This window comes from Mus caroli, unplaced genomic scaffold (assembly GCF_978045245.1).
Source record: "Mus caroli unplaced genomic scaffold, Mus_caroli_1 scaffold_18, whole genome shotgun sequence".
Taxonomy (NCBI): domain Eukaryota; kingdom Metazoa; phylum Chordata; class Mammalia; order Rodentia; family Muridae; genus Mus; species Mus caroli.
The window spans coordinates 90,746,787-90,770,054 of record NW_028227273.1 but is presented as its reverse complement, the minus strand read 5'-3'; the positions used below and the strand labels follow the sequence as shown (position 1 = coordinate 90,770,054).

Here is a 23,268-nt window from a genome sequence, read left to right as displayed (position 1 = left end):
CCCTCACACTCACTTGCCTCCTCCACTGTGCCCCACCCTGACATCATTTCAAGGTCCTTGAGCCTCAGGGGAGGCCCAAGAGACTTTTTATATTGAAATCTTCCAGCTTGTACTGAATCAAACATTAAAATGCACCCACCTGCCACATGAAGCATTTTTGGGCACAGGAATATTTTAAAGGTTTTTGTATGCCAGTTTCAGAGCTTATGTGACTGAGCGAATCTTTTGAGAATGCATGCAGGGTGTCAGCCGGCTCCCATGCACTGTGGAGGTATATGCATTGTAGGCAGGGTTAGTATCCAGCCTGCAAGTCTCAAACCACAGCAATGTCTTCATGACCTCTAAACTATAACACTAGGCCCCGCTTAGTTTGGTCCCCTCATGAGAAGCAGCTGCAAACTCCAAGACTACTCCAAATCCATTCCCATTCCTTACACCATTCTGAAATGTGCCCTTTCTTCCCAGACTGCACCTACCTGGCTTACAGCAACTCATTCTTCAGCTCTTACCTCAGATGGAGGCCTCTTGGGAGTGCACAGGGTCAGGTGCCCCTCTCACCTCACCCCATGAATGGCACAAAGCTCCTTTCCAGCAAGCTTGTCTCCGAATCCTAATTGCAGAGCATCTGTGTGTGCCCCTTGGTTCTCTCCCTGCATTTTACTTGGCATGGGAACACCTCAGGACTCCAATTCCCGTCACATGCTCACAGGTCATGATCACTACCCAAGAAGAGCCTTTGATTTTTCTTTTCTACTTTCTCTTGTAGTGAAGCAGGTTTTAGCATTATTCATTTATTCTACCCAGTAACTCACCAAGAATCATAATAGCACCACTTTTGAGTCCATGCCAGGGAAATGTGTGCTTTGGGAATGGACCTGCTTGCCTGGATACTTCCTGATTGATTGGCGTGTGTCCCTGGTCAAACCCGTCACCACAGCAATCCCTGTCACCACCATCTGATGTGGCAGATCTAGAACCTTCTGTTTTACAGAGCTGCCTTTCTCATTCCTTTGGTAGTGGCCCTTGCTACCTACAGTAACATAGGGAGTTGGGTCATGAAAATGGCAGCCAACCTGCACAAATAACACTGCTTGACTGTATTTGAGACACAGTAAAGGCCAGTCATACATCACCACATTTGCCCTCAGGGAGCCAATGCTGAGATGGAAGAACATTTGGTATTTAGTCACAAACTACTGATGTCGCTTAGTACCTCTGGATCTTTGTGGCTCAGATAATTAACTCTACTAGTGCCTCTCGGTGGTGCCAGTTCAGCCTTTGGTTTTTCAAGGTGAAGGACACGGTTCTCAAAGCAAAAAGGTGCTGCAGTGTTTGCCTGGAGACTGAAGGAGCTGGGGTAGGGTGACCACACAAACCTGGTTTTGGTCAGGATGCTGTTGCGAAGCTGGAACTTGAGGTCTGTTGGCTAGACCCTTGGCATTGTGGTGGAGCCTGGAGAGCATTCTGTAATGTCAGAGTCAGGAGAGAAGGATCAGGAAGGGGTGTGGGTGAGACAAGCTTCATCCACCTCACTGGTGGGAAGGGGTCACTGTAGTTCATTATATCATGAGTGTAATTATTGGAGGGTATTTTAAAAGTGAATTAGGTCTGGCGGCGGTGGTGTATAGCTCAGTTGGTAATGTGGATTAATGAGCATGAAGCCTGGAGTTTCATCCCCAGCACAGAATAAACAGGCTATGGTGGTGCACACCTGTAACCTTAGAGCTTGTGCAGTGAAGGCAGGAGGAGCTGAGGAGCTGAGCTCACAGCCATCCTCAGAGGCGGTTCTCAACCTTCCTCATGCTGTGACCTCCAACCATAGAACTATTGTCCTTGCTACTTCATAACTCTCATTATTCTACTGTTATGAGTCATAATGTAAATATCTGATATGCAGGGTGTATGATATGGGACCTCTGTGAAGGGTCTTTTGACCCCGCCCCCAAAGGGATTGGGACCCATGGGTTGAGAACTGCTGACCTAGGGAGTCTGAGAGTAGCTTGTGTCTAATTAGACCCTGCCTCAAAAGAGAAATTAATTTAAAAAAACCTAAAGATTTTCCTATTTACACCTTTAGACATTTCTCCTTCTCCCCTTCACCCCGCTTTTCTCCTACCACTCTCCTACCACTCAGCAAATCAGAGAACATTATTCCCACAAACTTGCTAGCAATCCTAATGACAGTGGCTCGCTCTGCTCACGATAACCAGCAAAACAAAGGTCCAGGATAGAACTGGAATCCTGGGTTCACTTTCAAAGCTTCCCAGTTATCACAGTCCCTTTGAGTTCCCTATCTAGAAATTGGGAAGAAGTGAGGGGGTGTGACTGACTGGAGAGGCTTTGGAGAAATGGGGTATGTGGCTTCTGCTTACACCTTGGGGACCTTCCCAGGCCTTGCTAGGTCTCAATAGACGGATGGTAAAATGCCTGCAGACTGTCTGCTCTCAAAAGTCTCCCTGGGCACGCTGCCTCAGTCGCTAGACCCTCTGCCTGCAGAGTTGGTGGATCTGCAGGATTAGAGTCAGCTGCAGGACTGGGCAGACACATTCCTCGTAGGGAGGCCACTAGCCTGCTCTGTATGTGTAACAAATCTGAGTTTCCCACTCAGATCACGTGTTTCTTTCTGGAAGCTTCTGCACATCTCCCCCCCCCAATATCTGTCATCATCCAGAGGAGGCCTAGCATGTCAGACACTCCTTGAATATCAGAGGATGACCTTGATGCTGCCCTGATGCTCTTAGAGTGGAGTGTCCTGCATCTCTATCCTGGTTCACTTGAGCACAGCAGAGGGAAAGAAATCCTCTGTGTGCTGTGCCATCAAACTGTGTGACAACTTCACACATGTACATGTACATGTACATGTACATGTACATGCACACACACTGTGTAGAACACAGGTTTGTCTTAACCCTCAAGCCCTTCTGCTCTTACACGGCTGCTTCAGTAGAGCCCACTTCGCCTTCCGGATGACTCTCACCTGTAACCCCATCTCGCTTTGCCTTCCTCTCTCTTCCCTTCGGAAGCTTTCAGGCCCACCCACCCTGCCCCCACTTCTTTTTTCCATTTTGTTTCTCCAAGACAGTTCACAGGTCACACTTTACAGGCAGCTTCTCTGCCCGGGTTGAATTGTGAACAGGGATAGAGCTTCGAGGCAAACAGGTCAGCAAGTGAACCTATCAGCCAGGGGACCCAGAGTTGTCGGGTCAGTGATCGGTTGATTGGCGGCCAGGATCACAGAAGAGAGAGAGTGAGCATCATATTACGTCTGCTCTCAAGCCAGGCTGGTAGATAGAGGGGGTCTGGGACTGACTCTCAATCCAGACATCTCATCCCCAGCATCCCCAGGAGAACAGGACACAAGGCTCACAGAGGAAGCACAGAACCTCTAACATAACATGCTGACATCATTAACCGAGCTAAGGTTTGAATGAATCCTGGCCTGAGCCCCCATTGCTGGCCAGGAATCACCTGCCACCTGAGTGACACTCAGTCTGTTCTCTACATTACTCTACAATGATGGCAACCTTGTTTTGGTTTTTTTGTTTTGTTTTGTTTTGTTTTGTTTTGGTCTAAGTTGAAAGGGTTCAATGATCAGGGATAAAAGGAACTGATATGATAATTTTACAAAAAGGATCCCATCTTGTTTCTCACTAACAAATCCCATAAATGCAGATGATGGTTTTTAGCTCCCTATACAGAGGTCTATATGTACATTTTCTTACCCGGTTCTCTTCACAACCCTCTGAAGTGCATTTTCCTATCAGCGCTGTGCACACGACCTGGGAGGGTGGCAGGGGTGCTTAGCAAGTTCACACACTGCTAAGTGGCAAGGCGGATCTTCACACTCAGCCTAGAGGGGAGGCACGAGACAGTCATGTTAGTTAGACCCAAACTCAGCTAGGAGGTGAATTCAAGGCCAGCCTGGGCTAACTATTATCCTGTCTCAAAAAACAAAAAACAAAACAAAACAAACAAACAAAAAAAAACCCAAATACACAAACACAGCCCCTAAGCATTGTGACACACTCACAGCCCACAACTCACGGTGGAGAAATCTTGCCCCTCGAGTCTCCAAGATAAGGAACACTATCTAGAACTGGCAGACACAGACTCTGAAGCCCTGAAACCACTTACCCTTGTCAGCTGCCTTTTTCTGTTTGTTATTTTGTACACATAAATTCATTCAGTCGACCTTTGCGCTTTTGTATCTTCCTGCCACCGATTACCTTGACTTCAGAGATAAAGAACTCCGTTCTAGCGAGGGGACAGTGCAGCCATCCCAACACTTTTATCTTTGAATTGATTTTCATTAGCGCCTCTAGTCAACGAGAGTTTCGACATCTCTAAAGGCTGCCTCAAGAGGGCGCTCCGCACAAGCCTTTAATCTACTCTCGGCTAGCTATGCCTGAATCTGGGTCTGGGAATGGCAGTATTTTCAAAATAAGGATTGCAGTCCTATGTGAGCGCAGAGGAAATCCATAGAACGATCACGCCGAGGCAAAATGAGAGTGCAGAAACCCCAGGCGTTCGTTTGTTTTCTTTTGTTTTTAAGTTTTAGAATACTTTATATTTTATTTATTTATTTATTCATTCATTTATTTTAGTATGCTGCAGGAAGCAGCGGTGGAGCTGGAGAGCTGAGTCCATGGTTAAGAGTGCCTGCTGCACTTCCAGAGGATGTGAGTTCGGTTCCCATGTCAGACTGCTCACAACTGCCTATAATTCCAGTTCTAGGGGATCGGACTTCTTCTGAAAGCACATATAGACAGACAGGAAAGCAGACAGACAGACACACACACAAAAGCGAGAGAGAGAGAGAGAGAGAGAGAGAGAGAGAGAGAGAGAGAGAGCGCAAGCACTCGCAGCAGGTATAACAGCAACAGAACTGCTTACCCAGAGACCTAAGCTCACAGGAGCATAGGTCTTGAGGCCTCAGGAATTTAGGATTATTAAAAAGATCATTTAAGGGCTGGTGAGATGGCTCAGTGGGTAAGAGCACCCGACTGCTCTTCCGAAGGTCCAGAGTTCAAATCCCAGCAACCACATGGTGGCTCACAACCGTCTGCAACGAGATCTGGTGCCCTCTTCTGGAGTGTCTGAAGACAGCTACAGTGTACTTACATATAATAAATAAATCTTTAAAAAAAAAAAAGATCATTTAAGGGAAGTCCCTCTGACCCATTTCCCATGTGGGCTTACAGCAGCGGGGCTGTTGAGATGGCAAGAAGAATTCGACACAGGGTCTCTCAGGCTGTCCTCAAAGGTATGATTTTCCTGCCTCTGCCTCAAAAGTGCTGAGATTAGAGGCATGCCCACCATGCCCACACTACCCTTACGGGCTGGGAAGGGAACACTCTTAGCTCTCCCTAGAAACTCACTAAAGTGGCCTGCCACCCCTACCCAACCGTGATTGTGAATTCACCAGTAAATTTTAGCATCTCTTCATCAGTACTTGGTTGGAAATGCTAGACAAACAAGCTCATTCCCTCATCTAGATCGCCGCTAGCCAATGAGCGCTCTGCACACAATAGGTTTTGATTTAATTTTCTTGGCTAATGAAGAGCAGTCGTCTCGTCATCCTTTGTTCCTGAAAGGACATCTTGAGATTGATTGTAATTGCTGTGTGAGGGAGCCTGGGGTCTTTGTCGGGGCAAGGAAGCGGCTGAAGGGTTCACTTAAACCCTTGAGGTCAACCCTGTAGCCTGGTGGAGTAAATTGCTTTCACTTGAGGACGGTGAGCCCCCTTATCTCTCTCTTTCCATGGAGCAACTTGCAAGGTCTGCTCCCTAGCACAGCAAGCTGTCAAAGGAGCAGGGTCCTCAGGGCCCTGAGCCCAGGGTTTGACTATGCTTGCTGCTAAGACTGGAGTTTTACCGCCACGGGCTAGTGACACTTCAAAGGCTTCTTATCTCCCAGCCACCCACATTCCTTCAGGGGCCAGTTAATAGGATTATGAAAGGACAAAGGACAAACTCACCCCCCCCCCAGGGAGACCCCTCCCCTCCTCTCCTGGGAAGCAAAGTTTTCAATGTCCTCCACTGGCAGTGTTTAGCATTTTTCCATGCTTGAGAAAATGATGAACTTAAATCTTGTATCTACAGCAAGAGGAGCTGTTTGGGCTAAAGCATCTTTTGTTTCTGTATCATTTAAGATTTAGTGTCTATGGAGGCCTGACCCCTTGACGAATCTCTCTCCCCCTCCCCCTTCTCCTCCTTTTCCTCTCTCTCTCTCTCTCTCTCTCTCTCTCTCTCTCTCTCTCTCTCTCTCTGTCTCTCTCTCACTCCCCCCCCCCCATGCCTCTACCTTTCTGTCTGTATTTGTGTTTGTGTTTGCAGAAGCCAGAGATGAATAGTGGTTATCTTTCTCTACCTACCTTTTTCTTTTGAGACAGTGTCTCTCACTGAACCTGGAACTCATTGATTCAGTAAGACTGACTGGCCGCTAAGCTTCCTGGATCCTCTTCATCAACATTGGGAGTGCCACATCACCAGGGTTTTTAGTTTGGTTGGTTGTTTTGTTGTTGTTGTTTGCTGCTGCTGTTTTGTTTTTTCATGTGGGTTCTGGCGATCCAGACATGGGTCCTTGTGCCTGCAGAGCAAGTACTGCATCGACTGAGTTATCTGCTCAGCCCTGAGGATTCTTTTAAGTTATTTTCTTCTTAGCTCAGTCTGAACTGTATTCTTTTACAGACCTTCTACCAACCAATTCTTGTCAAACGAAAGATGAGACAGGAGGAAGGGGGAGGGCATTAAAAACTTAAATTAAACCAAGAAACCAGATTTTAAACACTGCATATGTTCATTGGCAGGGAGGAAACATCTAAGATCAAAATATTACATTTTATTAGTCAAGAGGCAGAAATGCTAAGATATTTTTGAACATATAGGAAGCTATTTCTTCCAATAGACTTTTATCTTTAGATTAATAATAGGCATCGGGGGAAAAAGGCTCACGCTTAGCCTGTGCAAGACCTTGGGTTGATTTAAATTAAACAACAGCAATGAAAAATCCATCTCAGCATAAGAGAAAGATTGGGGGAAAAAATCACAAGACATTAGCAACTAACCCAGACGGAGACAGTAAATATGAGCACCAAGCCTCCTCTGGAGAGCCACTCAGCACCCCTGCCTGGAGAGCCTCCTCTGGAGAGCCACTCAGCACCCCTGCCTGGAGAACTTCAGGATCCTAGTCTTAGCTTCCACAAGACTGTGGAGTAGGCAGCTCTCATTTCTTCCTCTGTATAGTGTGCACTTGACTGTGGTTTTAGTTAGTTAATGAGTTAGTCTTCAGGCAAGTGATTACTCCTACCTGTGGCTAGGCTTTGTATGTCCATCAGTCATCTCTGGACCCTGTGGCAGATCCTAGAGTAGAATGTGGCATTGTGTTGCCCAGTGAAAGAAGAAAAGAGTGGAGTCTCCCCCTCCACCCCCCGCAGCCCCCACATACACAGCAGATGGAAGGCCTGCCACGTGTGGCTAAAGTGTAAGAACACTGAGGTACTGTGTAAAGGGCTGCTGAGGTATCAGCTCAGAAACATTCTGATGAGGGGCTGGCTGTATCAGGTAGAGGAGCTTGCCTTGAAAGCCTGATGACCCAAGTTTGAGCTCTAGGACCCACGTAAAAGGCTGAAGAAGTGACTCCACAAAGCTGTGCTTTGCCCCCATGCACACTCTGTGGGAGGTGCTCCCTGATCCCCAATAATAATAATAATAAACAGTTTAAAAAGAATCCAATAAATATCTAAATGGGTTATTTATATTATAATATCATGATTGTACTTTCTAGCTCCATGTACTGACCAGCTATTGAGAATGTGCTAAGCATGTGTGAGGGTCTGGATTCCACCCACAAGACTTACAAACTAACTAACTAGCTAACTAACTAACTAATTAGCTAACTAGCTAAACTAGCTAACTAACTAAATGAATTACATCTTCCAAACAGGAGAAACTGACTTGGAGCCTGTTTGACTGTTCAATTCATAAGTGTTTGTTTATTTGTCTGTTTTGTTTTCTTTTTGAAATGGGCACCTACTGTGTAGTCCAGTGTGGTCTTACACTCACTACACGACCCCAGGTAACCTTGGATTCTTACTTTCTCTCAGCCTTCCAAATTCTGTGCTCACAGGCATGTGCCATCACATCTGGTGAGCCTTACTGTCATATAACAGATGTACAAGAGAAAGATAGGGGGCTGGAGAGATGGCTCAGCAGTTAAGAACACTGACTGCTCTTCTGGAGGTCCTGAGTTCAAATCCTAACAACCACATGGTGACTCTCAAACATCTGTTATGGAATCTGATACCCTCTTCTGGTGTGTCTAAAGACAGCAACAGTGTGTTTACATATAATAATAAACAAATCTTTTTTGTTTGTTTGTTTTTGTTTTTTCTCTTAAAAAAAAAAAAAAGAGCCGGGTGTGGTGGCACACACCTTTAATCCCAGCACTTGGGAGGCAGAGGAGGTGAATCTCTGAGTTCAAGGCCAGCCTGATCTACAAAGTGAGTTTCAAGACAGTCAGGGCTACACAGAGAAACCCTGTCTCAAAAAAAAAAAGAAAGAAAGAAAGAAAGAAAGAAAGAAAGAAAGAAAGAAAGAAAGAAAGAAAGAAAGAAAGGAAGGAAGAAAGAATGGCTTAAGCCGGGCCGGGTGGTACACGCCTTTAATCCCAGCACTTGGGAGGCAGAGGCAGGAGGATTTCTGAGTTCGAGGCCAGCCTGGTCTAAAAAGTGAGTTCCAGGACAGCCAGGGCTATACAGAGAAACCCTGCCTGGAAAAAAAAAAAAATTAAAAAAAAGAGAGAAAGACAGACAGAAAGAAAGAAAGGAAGGAAGGAAGGAAGGAAGGAAGGAAGGAAGAGAAAGAAAGAAAGAAAGAAAGAAAGAAAGAAAGAAAGAAAGAAAGAAAGAAAGAAAGAAAGAAAGAAAGAAAGAAAGGCTTACACCTGTGACATCGGATATCCTGTGTCTTATACAGCCTCTGTTCTGTTAACCCGGGGTCATCTTTTTTTTTTTTTTTTTTTTGGTTTTTTGAGACAGGGTTTCTCTGTAGCCCTGGCTGTCCTGGAACTCACTTTGTAGACCAGGCTGGCCTCAAACTCAGAAATCTGCCTGCCTCTGCCTCCCAAGTGCTGGGATTAAAGGGGTGCGCCACCATACCCGGCTTTTTTTTTTTTTTAAGATTTTATTTATTTATTTATTTATTTATTTATTTATTGTATGATCACACAGTCCTTGTCAGAGGGCACCGGATCCCATTACAGATGGTTGTAAGCCACCATGTGGCTGCTAGGAATTGAACTCAGGACCTCCTGAAGAGTTTAGTCAGTGCTCTTAACCACTGAGCCATCTGTCCAGTCCCCACCCGGGACCATCTTAATTACTTTCCTCAGACATGGCACAGACACCATGGCCGAGGCTGCTTACAGAGGGAAGGGTTTACTTGGGCTCATGGTTCCATGAGAATAAGAGTCCATTACCATCCCTGTGGGGAAGCATGGCAGCAGGCAGATCTGTCAGCAGCAGCAGGTATGGCAGTGGCAGCTGGAAACTGAATGTCAACGGCTTCCATCTAGAACCACTAACAGGAAGCAGAGCACACACTGGGAATAGTGGGAAGCCTTTGGAACCTCAAAACATGCCCCCAGTGATATACTGCCTCTAGCCAGGCCACGCCTTCCACCCCCATTCCCCCAATATCACTACCAGCTGGGGACTAAGTATTCAAATGTCTGAGACTATTAGGGACATTCCATTTGTACTACCACAGGGGGTTGGCGTTTTACTGTTCAGATGGGAATATTGAGTAAGGCTAACATTGGACCTGTGATGGGTTTTGATGATGACATTACAGACAAGGACAATACTCTCTTCCTCTTCCTCCTCCTCCTCCCCCTCCCCTCCTCCTCTTCTTCTTCCTCTTCTTCCTCTTCTTCCTCTTCTTCCTCTTCTTCCTCTTCTTCCTCTTCTTCCTCTTCTTCCTCTTCTTCCTCTTCTTCCTCTTCCTCTTCCTCTTCCTCTCCCTCTCCCTCTCCCTCTCCCTCTCCCTCTCCCTCTTCTTCTTCTTCTTCTTCTTCTTCTTCTTCTTCTTCTTCTTCTTCTTCTTCTTCTTCTTCTTCTTCTTCTTCTTCTTCTTCTTCTAAATATATGAGCCCATGGAGCCTCCCTCCTCTCTCTAACTTTATTTATGTCCCATTACAGATGGTTGTGAGCCACCATGTGGTGGTGGGGAATTGAACTTGGACCTCTGGAAGAGCAGTCAGTGCTCTTAACCACTGAGCCATCACTCCAGCCCATCTTCCTCCTCTTCTTTTTCTTCTTCCTCTTCCTTCTTTTCCTCTTTTTCTTCTTGTAGTTTGATGACTTTTTTTACACCCCAAAGGCAGTTTCCCCTTCCTCCTCTCCTCCCAGTCCCCCCACCCCACCCCCATATCCACTGCTCTTCTATTTCTTTCCAGAAAAGGGCAGGCAATCCATGGATATTAACCAGCCACAGCATATAAATTTGCAGTAAGACTAGGCACATCCTTTCCTACCAAGGCTAGACGAGGCTACCCAGTAGGAGGAAAGGGTCCCAAAGGCAGGCAACAGATTCAGAGACAGCCCTTGCTCCCACTTTTAGGAGTACCACAGAACTCTAGACCATACAGAGAGCCTAAGTCAGTCCCATGCAGGTTTCCTGGTTGTCTGTGAACGCCTATGAGCCCAGATGAGTTGGACAATCCTTATTTCCACTCTAGTTACAACCTGGACCACTGGACCACTTCTTCCCATTTTGTGCATAACCTTTTCTTCCCTGCAGTCCAGCTGGTTATTCCTGCTGCAGCATCTTTCTTCATCCAGCTTTATTCCCTTTGCTTAACCCGTGAGCTATCATGATTTTCATAGTTTAACACATGCCTCCACAATGATTTCAGTCATTTCCTGATACTGTCCCCTTTGCTAGGGCTGAGGGGCAATGCGAAGGGTTGAATCCAGAGCCTCTCAGATACTAAGCAAGCAGTCCTCTGTAACTGAGTGACATGTCACCTTCCTCTTTAAAGCATGCAATCTTTAGGCTCACTTGGCAATTTTCTGGGTGTCTTTGTTTGTTTCTTTGTTTTTGACAGTCTCATGTAGCCCAAGCTGGTCTTAAACTTGCTGTGTAGCCAAGGATGGTCTTGAACTTCTAATTCTGTCATCTAAACATCCCAAGCGCTGAAATTCTAGATGTGTATACCACACCTGGGTTATGCTGTGCTGGGGATTCAACCCAGGGCTGCAGGCATGGTAGCCCAGGACTCTACCATGTGAGCCACATGCCCAGCCCACCAGCGTTCTGCTTCGAATGTTCCATGGCTTACCATTCAGCTCCAAGAGCCTAATACCTGCATCACTTGGGAGCTCATTCTCTCTGGTGCTAGAACAGACCTCTCTGTGGCTCTCTCTTCTGAGGTAGTGGGGACCTTGGGCTTCCCTCCAGCCTCAGCTTGTCTCAACAGAACACACCTCTAGCAAGAAACTAGGCCTTCCTGGTTCCCAGGGTGCCTGAGCTTCTTACCCTTTTGGCTCCGGATGAAAGTTCATTAAATAATAATGATAATAATAATAATTTAACAACTGATTTATTGGTCGAACATGAAGCTCAAAAGTCAAATTAGCCACCTCTGCTCCTATACCCTCGTGTCTGAGGTTGATGGCCTGAATTTTCTACTGAGAAGTCTCATTGATGTAAGTCTTAAACAATTTTAAACCCACAGATTAGGAACATATGTCTCTTCCTGTCACATGCTGTGAGAGATTTCAGCTAATTCTGAAATCTGTATGTAAGAATGCCTTTAAAGCAAAATTGTAACTTTATAGCTGTCTTATCTACAAATTCTATCAAGTGTGGCTGGAGTGTACCAGAGAGTTGCAAGGTCTATCTCAGCCTCCCACTATTATTATTATTATTATTATTATTATTATTATTATTTTACACATAGGTTTCTGTTTTATTTTTCTTGTTAGATGATAGTACCCAGTGTGGGTGTATAGGGAAAAATGCAGTGCGGGCATGTGGGGGAGGGGACAGTGTGGGCCTGTTGGGGAGGGGACAGTGTGGACCTGGGGGAGGAGTGGGCAGTGTGGGCCTGTGGGAGAGGGGATAGTGTGACCCTGTGGGGGAGGGTTCAGTGTGGGCCTGTGGGGGAGGGTTCAGTGTGGGCCTGTGGGGGAGGGAACAATGTGGGCCTGTGGGGAAGGTATTAAGGTGGGGCCTTGCTCTCTCTCTCCCTGATATTACTCTCAGGAGTCAGTCAGGAATGGATTTTGTCAGCATGCATGCCTTTAGCTCACTCCTTGAATCTGTTCATAGTTTATCTGCTGCCTCTTGGAGCATGGGCTTCAAATCGTATTATCTACAGTAGCGCAGGCCTTCCTCTCTTTGTCCTAAAATCACCTCACCTAATCTCTGCAGCGCCTGTTGGTTTTTGTGTATGGAAGCCAGGATGGCATCTGCATTGTTTCCGTTCAGCTTCCACAGAGCTTCGGAGACCCTGACAGCATTGGCCTTTGTGAAGGCCAAGCAGGCTAGTCTGGGTTCAGAAGGTGGGGGAATCTTCAAAAAGGACTTCCTTGAACAGGCACTAGGTTTGAGTGTGCGTGTGTGCGCGTGTGCACATGCGTGTGCTTGTATCCATGTGAGTGTGCTTGCTCTTCCCCAGGTGTTGTCTACTTTGTTTTATGTGTGTGTGGTGTTCATTTCGGTTTTGAGACACAGTCTCTGGCTGGCTTTGTCACCAATTAGGCGAGGCTAATTGGTCAAGCCGCGTACTAACACTATCAGTGTGAACTACCGCACTTAGATAATTTTTTAAATGTGGGTTCTGGCAGTCTAATTTAGATCTTCATGCTTCCATGACAAGCACATGATTGCCTCGCCCAGCTCCCCAGCCCCACCAAATAGCTGTGTTTTCTTTTAATTCTTAATTTTGTATTTTATTTTTATGTATCTGTGTGTTTTGCCTGCATAAATGTCTGTGTGCCATGTGTGTGGCTGGTATCTTTGGATCTCTCGGAACTGGAGTTACAGATGGTCATGAACGTCCATGAGGGTTCTGGGAATCAAACCGAGGTCTGATCTGGAAGCCCAGCCAGGGCTCTTAACCACTGAGCCATTGATCCAGCCTAGTTTTTGATAAGGTGCAGTGATTTTCAGTGTTGGTTGAAATACAGGTCCATACCCTTGTGATTGTTGAAAACGGGGTTTAAGTATCCCACACTGCCTTAGTGTCAGTGAAAAACAACCGATCCAAAGCATATAACCCACGCTCCAAATCAGGCTCGGCTTGCCCCTCTTTAATGGGACCATTGCAGGCATGCCAAATACTACAGCTAGTGGATTGTATACATCTGGTAAGACTTTTCATAACAGCTAAGGTTTGCGGCAATGTGATTTTAATTACAGACAGATTGACTAGCTGGAAAAATACACAGGAACTAAACAGAGAGCAGAGCTAAACACAAGCCCTTTCATAAATGGCCCTGCTTTGGTTAGGATGGCTTTAAGTGACTGCTGGGGACAGCAAGGATGATGTGTGTTTTGGGGCGAGCTCTGAGGGTGGGGTGTGACTCATCTTCAACCTGGGGGCCAGTCATTGTCTGGAGGGGGAGTTCACAGTGGTGGTGATTAGACTCCTTTTGAAGTTCAAGCAGGCTGATGCTTGTCTCCTGTTACCTTGACCCTTGGGAACACAGGTGTCTTTGCCAGACAAAATTGCTCTGGATTGGACCACATTTGCTTTGAAGGCTTGTGGGGATGGCTACGCAGAGGTGCAGTTTTGAGTCTTTCCCCCTAAACAGACTGTATTAGACCGTGTTCTTCTTTCTCTGAAGTTCATTCCATGTAAAGATGTCAGATGTGCAAGCAAAGGCACAGGAAGCCAGCTGCTGTGTCAGGTCAGTTTCCCTGCCTAGAGCACAGGGGGACCTTTTCCATGGGCAGGGACACCTGACACTCTGGCATGTGGGTTCCCATCAGAACAGCATTGTGCTTTTCTTCGGAACTCTTTCTGGAAGGGTTCTTAACTGCCTCATGGGAAGCTGCTGTGATTTTCAACTTTCTCTGTGTGGGCTGGAGTTATGACCCCACCCCACCCCTCCCACCTTACCTAAGGTGTTTACTGGAGGACGCAAAACCTGACCAAAATGCAGGCCCTGCCCACAAAGTCTCCTGGAGAAGATGGGTTTAGCTTAGGAAGTGTATAAGATGACAGCTGGTTCTCCAGATCCACCCCTACGCCGCCCCATTACCACATCAGACTATTGCCAGAAAAGCTTAAGCATGTGTAGTGTGTGATTTTGCTTTCCAGGAGCTAGTAGTCGGCTTTGGGGTGTGTCAGGGTCTCCTCCCAGGTGTTGCTGGAGTCCCTACGATCGCCTGGTAGATGAGCTGAGAGATCCCACTTGCTGGAGAGGAAACTTGCCTGCCCTGGTGTTTGGCAGGGAGAGCCTAGGCAGTCCCCACCCGCCCTGTGACTCCTTGGCCTATCTGGATGACTGCCATACAAGTGATGGCTGTCTCCTTCCATATTCATCCATCTCTCTGGTGAATAGTTATGTGTTGACCATCATCTTCAGCTACAAATGCTCTACAGTTCTATAACAATGGGCTGGGCCCTCACCTATCAATCCCTACTTGAGAAAATGCCCTAAACATTTGCTTATAGCTCAGTCTTTAGAGAGGCATTGTTTTCAATAGATGTTCCTTCCCTCAGGTGACTCTAGCTGTGCCAAGTTGACATAGAACTAGGTAGCGCAGTCACTATAGCCATGAGAGGTAATGTCTCCCATTTGAGGAATATGGCAGAGGTGCTAGCTAACTAAAATGTACCCTCTGCCCCGCCCCTGAAAACAAATTTCTCGAGGGCACCTTAAGAGTTGAATGAGGGCCTGACATTAACTTCACTTATCTGAAAAGGATTTTATGTCCACATACATAGACGTGACATCCCCTGGTTATGTAAATACATTTGTTCTTCTTTAAGAAGGTTAGAAGAAACCAAGGAAAGAAAGGAAGCCATTTATTTGAAGTACAGATTCTTATCTTTTTGGTATGTGCTCTAGTGACCTTAGCATGCTGGTCCCTGCTTTGGGGAGCCACTTCCACAAAACCAGAGGGCTCAGGAGTTGGACTTACAGGTGGTCATAAGCTGCCCATTAGAGGTGCTGGGAACTGAACTAGAGTCCTATGGACAAGTACAGATTTTTAACCACCAAGCCATCTCTCCAACCTCCTCCTCCTCCTTCTTTTTCTTCTCTCTCTCTCTCTCTCTCTCCCTCCCTCCTTCCCTCTTTTTCTGACCCCATCCCATCTTTTCTCTCACTGTAAGATCTTGCTATTTTGACTAGGGTGCCTGTTGACATTTAGTCTAGGCTCTGCCTCATAGTTACCTGGTTTCCAACTCCCCGCCCCATTCCACCCCCACCTTTTAGAGAAGGGATCCTACCCTGTAGCTCAGGCTGACCTTGTACTGCCAGTGAACCTCCTGCCTCTTCGTTAGGCTTACAGACTTGAGCTCCTCATACCTAGCTTTGTTTCTCTCCTTGAAAGCACTTGAGAAAATGCGTTTTCATGCCATCCTCCGACAGTGATGGGTTTTTGTTGGTGGCAGCTGGTTTTAGGCTTCCCAGCATGCAGCACTCCACCCATGCCTTGATGATGTTCAAAGTGCGCTATGCAGAAGAACACATGGATTCCTCTGTTAGAAAGGATGGACCTGTGGAAGTGGATGTAGTAACCAGGGGTGTGTGTGTGTGTCCCTTTCTCACAACCATCACAAGTTGCTTTAAAGCTTTGTGGAATTTACTCCCATGTTTCAGGGAGAAACAGCTCCAAAATGTGGTGGCCCAGAATTTAGGTTTGGCTTGCGTTCTATCGAAGCCCGCTGTAGTTGGAGCTCCTAACCATCCTGGTGTTTCTCAGCAGGCCAAGACGTAGCTGGGAGGATGCAAGAGCCCAGCATCTTCCTGGCTGCCACACATTGCCAAGGGCTAAAGAGAGGAAAGGAATCCTTGTTGATTTCAGGGCAGCAACTTTGCCTTTGCCTTGTGGGCCAGCTCCAGAGCCTTTATCCCCGGGGGGGGGGGGGGGGCGGGGGGGGGGCGGGGGGGGGAGTTGCCAAACTCCAGACTGGAATTGAGCCTGGCAGGCAGCTAGTACACAAAGCCCCACTTGTTCCCCACCCTCCTCATCCCGTGGAAACCTGTCAGGCCGCCTCCCCAAAGGCTCTGCATTTATTTTTAAAGAATGTTAGAAAGGAAATCTATGGCTTACCATCTTCCTCCCTCTTTGGGAGTGTTTATTGTGCTTGGAGATCATTCTGGTCCACATGGCTGTGGTTTTCCTCACTCATTCTTTGTGCTCCTATGTTAAATAGCTCTGGGAGAAAATAAACAGAACGGGCCAGTTTTCACCCCAGTGATGGAAAAGGGAGAGAAGCTGGGACTCTGGAGAGCCTGAGCTGCATACCCAGGCTCCGCCTTGGCTGTGCTGCGCTGGCTTTTCTCACCCTGGAGTATGGCCAGGAGGTACTGGGAGGCCTTGGCTAGTGGGGGGTTGGGCACCCAGACGCCATGTCCAGCAAACAGTGTGACTTGGAAGAATTTACCTGGGATCTGTTGCAACCATTTCTGCTGGAAGAAGCAATCCTGAACTGCTCCAAACCAGAGCAAAACCTAAAAGCAGGGATCTCAGGGGAGAGGGCTCAGTGGGTAACTGCTTACTGAACAAGCATGAGGACTTGAGTTTGGAACCCAGATACCCACATAAAAAGCCAGGGCATCATGCAATGTGCCCCATAAAACCCTAGCTCTGGGGAGGAAGACACAGGCAGAGGATGGCTGGCCAGCAAGCCTAGCCAAGTCAGTGAACTTTCAGTTCATTGAGAGACTCTGCCTCAAAAATAATAATGAGAGAGGAATTGGGGAAGATATCTTGGTATCTATACTTGAGCAAACGCACTGTACATATACATTCACCATACAGCCACAAGACATACACACATATGCACCATACGCACAGACATGCACACACGAGCACACAAATGCACACACACACACATGCACAAACACAAGCAAGAAAACTGAAAGCATTTAGATACCAGACTTTAACATCAGCTCCCAAGCTACAGGACAGCTGATTCTGAACAGTAGATTACACAGACCTGCTGTTTAAGACTTGCAAACACCTGCTTGAAGAGGAGAAGCCACTCCTGCTTGGGTGGCATAGCTCACAGACAGTGACCACATCCCTCACTATACAGCCTCTCCCTTGCCAAATGAAGAAAAAGAGCTTATTTAATTTTGCTTGTCCTCCTGGGCTTGGAAATACCAAGTAATTTATTCTGGTTATTGTCGGTTCCCTATTTCAAACCAAGGATTTCTCCCTATAAATCCCCTTTAAGAGGAAAGCCTACAGACACAGAAAGCCACACCAAGTGTGCGATGTAATACAAGTGAATGACACTCAAGCCAACCAGGAAATGCACTCTGCTGTCCCAGAGGCTGGGTCCCTGTGCCCCGCCCCATTCCCAACACCTTCCCCTCTCTACTTCAGCAGCCAGTCTCTCACTTCCTGGGGTCCTCGGTTCTCACACTTGCATGTCAGCCACTTAGCATCCCGCTGTGCATGGCTGCCCTCAAAAGCTTAACCTTATCCATTACAAACTGTCAGTGGGGCCTAGGGTGTCGCTAAGCCAATCAAGAGGGAGATGAGGGCCTAGACTGAGACCTCAGCACCAAAATAAAGAACGGAAAAACACAGGCTTCATCTTTCTATTTACCACTGCAAATGACTTTTTTTTTTTTTTTTGGTTTTTCGAGACAGGGTTTCTCTGTATAGCCCTGGCTGTCCTGGAGCTCACTTTGTAGACCAGGCTGGCCTTGAACTCAGAAATCCACCTGCCTCCGCCTCCCGAGTGCTGGGATTAAAGGCGTGCGCCACCACGCCCGGCTGCAAATGACTTTTTAGACTTTATCTACTGAACAACCTTTAGGTAAAGCTCAGAAGTAGCTAAGTTAAATTCGATCAACCAGTAGACTCATTAAAAAAAATTTTACCTTTTAAATTCCCTTGTCTCATGTGTTGCCTATAATTTGGGGACTCTTAAAAAGTTATTTATTCTTATTTTATATGTACCAGTGTTTTGCCTGTGTGTGTGTGTGTGTGTGTGTGAGTGTGAGTGTGTGTGTGTGCCAGGTGCATACTGTGCTGGTGGAGGTCACATAAGAGAGGCAGATCCTCTGGAACTGGAGTTACAGATGGTTGTCAGCTGCAGTGTGGGTGCTGGGAATTGAACCCAGGTCCTCTGCAAGAACAGCCAGTGCTCTTAACTGTTGAGCCATCTCTCCAGCCCCAATTCTAAGACTTTTAAAAACAAATGTTTATCCCAGAAACTTAAGTGAAATTGTGAAACCTAAAAAGTACTTTTAAATGTAAAGGTGAATTTCTTTTGAGTCTACACTATTAGTAAAGGGTGATGTTTGCTGATGTCCAGGAAAAGCATCCAATCCTTCAAGACTTTTGTGTTGCCCGTGGTTATAGTAAAAACCAGCATCATCTTCCATGTTGTTCGTCCCTATAATAAAGAAGAATACATCAGCTCTATAAGAAACAGCAAAAATATTAAGCATACCCTTGAACTCATAAACAAGTTCAGAATAAGCAGTGAAAGTTTGGGGTCACTGTTGTGAGACCCTGTCTCATGTCTCTTCTTCTCTAGGGTGAGGATAATAGCACCAATTTATTAACCAAAGTCCATGTGCACTTTGCCTACGGAGGAGCATTGTGCATTGAACTCTCTGCTGTACTGCCCTTGAACCTATTAGCCAAACCAGAATCCTTGGTCCAAAAAATAATAACCGTGTTGTCCAGATGTGGTAGGAGCACATATGTAATCCCAGCACTCTGGAGACTGAAGCAGGAGAGTTGCAAGATTGAGGCTAGCCTGTGTAATATAAATTAATAAGCAAATAAATGAATAAAGACTTAAGGTGCATGAGAAATTACACACTCAGAAAATATCTAATGCAGTTTCATCTTTCATGGGCACCAATGTGTTCAAAGTCTCACATAATTTGCTAATATAGATAACAATACATAGTAACCCCTAAAATGGTGATTATTTACAGACTTCCTTTTGGTTCACTTTAGCACAAACTATTCATTTGCTTTTTTTATTTCTGATTATGTGCATGTGTATGTGTGTGTGTTTATGGGTACGTGCACATGATTGCCAGTGATGGTGGATACCAGAGGTGTCAGATTCCTCCCCCTCCTGCCTCACCCCACCCCACCCTGCCCCACCCCAAGTTGGAATTATAGGCCAGTAGTTATTAACTGCATGGAATTGAACTCTGGTCCTCTGGAAGAGCAGTGCATGCCCTTAACCACTGAGCCATCACTCCAGCCCAGAGTTTATTTTTTGAAATGTATGTATATGTGTGTGGGCGTGGCTGTTTGAGCATGTAAATTCGATGCCCACAGAGGCCATCAAGAGCACTCAGAGCTGGAATTACATGTAGGTAGTTGTGAGCTGCCTGAGATGGCTGCGAGAAACTGAACCCAGGTTCTGAGCAACTGCGCAGCTCCTCAACTTTCTGCTTGATAGAATTAAAACAAAACCATGCCCTAGTTATTTCTTCAGCTTTAGTCATTGACTTGTGACCCCTTGTTAGCCATACCCTACAGCAAGAGTAGACTGAGTTACAACCTTTTGCTCTGTAGTTGTATCAGGAAAACAACTGTGTAAAAATGTGAACATCTAGTCTTTTTTTTTTTTTCCTTCTTGCCTCTAGAACTACTTCTTTTGTATGGTACCTGATTCTTGTCATTGTTGCCATACACCTACCTAGGTAAAATGTAGATTCAGTAGCAGATAAGATAATTAAATGTGGCCTCATCTCTTGTCACCATGTAACAGATAAATGTGCAATTATTAGGTCACCAAAATAACACAAGGAGGACACTGGCCTCTGCCTTGTCCCCGAAGACCCTTCCTCAGAGGGAAGTACAGTGAAGTGGTGTGAGGCTATTCTCTAAGTGGCCCTCGTCTCTAGCTGGAATCTGTATTCAGAAACCTGAGTGGGCTACCACAAACCCCCAGCTTGTAAACACAGTAGCCAGCACACGTCTGAAGGAAGTTTTATTAAAAGGACAGAAAATTTAGTACCTGTCTTATCCTGGAATACCATGCTGTCTCAGGGCACTGTGCTCAGAATTCAGGTCATCCAAAGGGCTGAGCTTGGGTTGGGCTCACTGCTTCCTGACTTCCTGTTTCTATGCTTCCCTTTTCTTAGGGGATATTGAGATCGGAGGTTCCATTCCTGACCTCGCCAATGCGTTGTTGATCTTCTGGCAGCATCTTCAGTTCTAACAATTAGGGATGGGCTTAGGGTTCTGTTTAGAGGTTTTAAATCAACATCTTCTGGGTCCTGTTTCTGTGGTACAGAGCCGATGTCATGGAACCTCCCTGTGGCTTGATAGGTGCCCATTCCTTAGTCCCAGGTTGAAGGAAAGGGGAAGCCAATTGGGGAGGAAAGGATTTATTTGGCTTATACTTCCACGTCACTGTTCATCATAGAAGGAACCTGGAGGCAGGAGCTGATGCAGAAGCCATGGAGGCATGCTGCTTACTGACTTGCTCCCCATAGATTGCTCAATCCTGCTTTCTTATAGAACCCAGGACCATCAGCCTAGGGATGGCACCTCCCACCATGGTCTGGGCCTCCCCTATCAATCACTGTTTAAGAAAAATGCTCTTTTATACAGCCCGATCTTATGGGGGCCTTTTTTCAGTTGAGGTTTTTCCTTCTCTGATAACTCTCTTATGTGTCAAGTTGACACAGAGCTAGACCGTACACGCTGTGCTACCCCTGAAACTTGTTATGAGTCCTTCTCAGCCTCAAGCATCTCACCCTTGATGAGGAACAAACTGTAGTCTGCTTCGTCTGGCTTTCCATGCTGGCTTATCCCCAGACAGACTCTGGCTCCTCTGTACTCCCCATTTCACATGGACCTCTAAGAAGACAGTGGTCACTTGGTTCTAAAGTCAGCTTCGTTTATTTATACAGTCGTCTTCCTCCCTTCCTTCCTTTCTTTTTCAGAAAGGGTCTTGCTGTTGTACCTGGAACTTGAGCTCCTCCTGACTTGACCCAGGAAGTACTGAGCTAACAGTTTTGTGCCGTACTGGTGGAAGGGAAAGGAGGGAAAAAAAAAAAAAGACCCATTTTAAAAAGAACTATGTCCTGATATATCAGAAACTGCAGTTTGAACAGTAGAGTTCTATTTAAGGTACTTAATTCCCCTCTCCACCCATGATACATTGTGAGCTCACTGAAGTCAGAAAATGTGCTAAGCACCCTTTTGTGTGCACAGTACCTACTTGGGGCTTGCTTTGCAACAGAGGCTCAGATATAGAGGCGCAGCTGAAGAGCCCAGCTTCCTGGGCCTATGTGATTTTATTTGTAAAATGGAGGCACACTGTGCATACTTCATGGAGGACTGAGAGGTGCATGTGCTGTCACATGTTTGAAGCAGAGAGCATGGAGTCTGCTACCCATAGGCACTCATTTTATCTGGTTTTCTCTGGCCGGGTCTCTGATTGGCTGGCGGCTCCAGCGTGCAGTGTCTTTAGGTGCAGTGTGTGGTGAGAGGTTTGAACTCCATTAGTCCGAGATCCCAGCCGGCTGAAGCTCTAAGGTCTTCTGAGGTGGCGAGAGACAAATTTGCTCTTTGGAGACAAGTCAACCTCTGTCTAAAACTATGGGAACTGTCCTGGGGGTGGGGGGTGGGGGTTTTTATTATATCTTGAAGGGCTCATTCTTCTATGAAATATGGAGACTTGGGCTTAGTATTAGAAAATCCCTTCCATTTTTAGAAAGATTATAAAATAAGTTTTAAATCAACATGAAACTCAGGAAGGTTTTTGTTTGTTTGTTTGTTTTATCAAAAGTCCTTATTAAGCTACAGTTTCTGCTAGGTTAAGTACCATTTTGCAGAAGGATCCCTGGTTACTGAACTTCTGACTAGACCTGAAGCTGCTGTAAGTGACAGACTCTGGGTCCTGTTCTTTCTCCTATACAAAGGCATATCCTACATAAGTAATTCTGAACTCTCGGGTACAGACTTGGGGTGTCTTCTATCTCATGCTCACCAGAACACAACCATCAAGGGGAAACCATCTCCACAAAAACTTTCCTATGCTGCAGAGTCACAACCAATGTTCAATCTTCCAACCTTGATTTTCTGAATTCATTTCTCACCACCACTGCATAGGGAAGGATACATGATGTCTTTATCAACCTGATAGCCAGAGAAGAAGAGGGTTAGCTGTTACCAGAATAAATAAAGCCTCCAGCAGCGAACTTTTTTTTTTTAATTTATTTATTATATGTAAGTACACTGTAGCTGTCTTCAGACACTCCAGAAGAGGGCGTCAGATCTTGTTACAGATGGTTGTGAGCCACCATGTGGTTGCTGGGATTTGAACTCTGGACCTTCGGAAGAGCAGTCGGGTGCTCTTACCCACTGAGCCATCTCACCAGCCCGAGCAGCGAACTTTTACAGGCATCCCCACAGACTTTCATTCTGAATTGTATTTCACCTTGTCTGTGAAATTAGAGTATTTTACTTAACACCTCCATAGTTTGCTATTAGTAATTTAACGAGCCTGTTGTCGGTTTCTTTCAGGATAAAATGACCCAGAAGATCATGGGGCATCTAAGCTTCTAGGAGGATGTGAAGTTGTCCATCTTCAGCAGTCTGGTTGAAGTTGGAGGTCAGTATTTGTCTCTGTATCTTTAAGAGTTCTTAGCATGCTGTCCTGAGGGTAGGGCAAGAACCACACCTGCACTAGCCCCACTGTATGATTCTTAGTATAAAGGAATTTATTGGTGGGAAGGGGACCTGGAAATGGGGGTAGAGGCAGGAAAAGGAGGGAGACAGAGGAAGAGGGGATGAAGGGAAGAGGGGAAGAGGATGGCCGGGAACATGTGGGAGAGAGAGTAGATGGAGAGAGAGAGAGAGAGAGAGAGAGAGAGAGAGAGAGAGAGAGAGAGAGCAGCGAGCAAACAGTCCCTATTCACTTAACACCTCCATAGTTTGCTATTAGTAATTTAATGAGCCTGTTTCTTCGTTTCTTTCAGGATAGGATGACCCAGAAGATCGTGGGGTGTCTTAAGCTTCAAGGAGGATGTGAAGTTGCACATCTTGCAACTTGTGACTTGCACCTGGTGGGCAGCTGTTGCTAGGT

At 46.1% G+C, this 23,268-nt stretch overlaps 1 protein-coding gene across 1 annotated transcript in view; it reads left to right on the top strand.

Moving 5' to 3' along the window:
* The window catches only part of Scaf8 (SR-related CTD associated factor 8), a 178,982-nt gene extending 155,714 nt beyond the window's left edge, over positions 1-23,268 (top strand). The window contains exons 21-22 of the transcript XR_003835293.2: positions 22,707-22,794; positions 23,162-23,268. The gene's annotated coding sequence lies outside the window, so the exon portion shown is untranslated. The remainder of the gene's footprint in view (positions 1-22,706; positions 22,795-23,161) is intronic.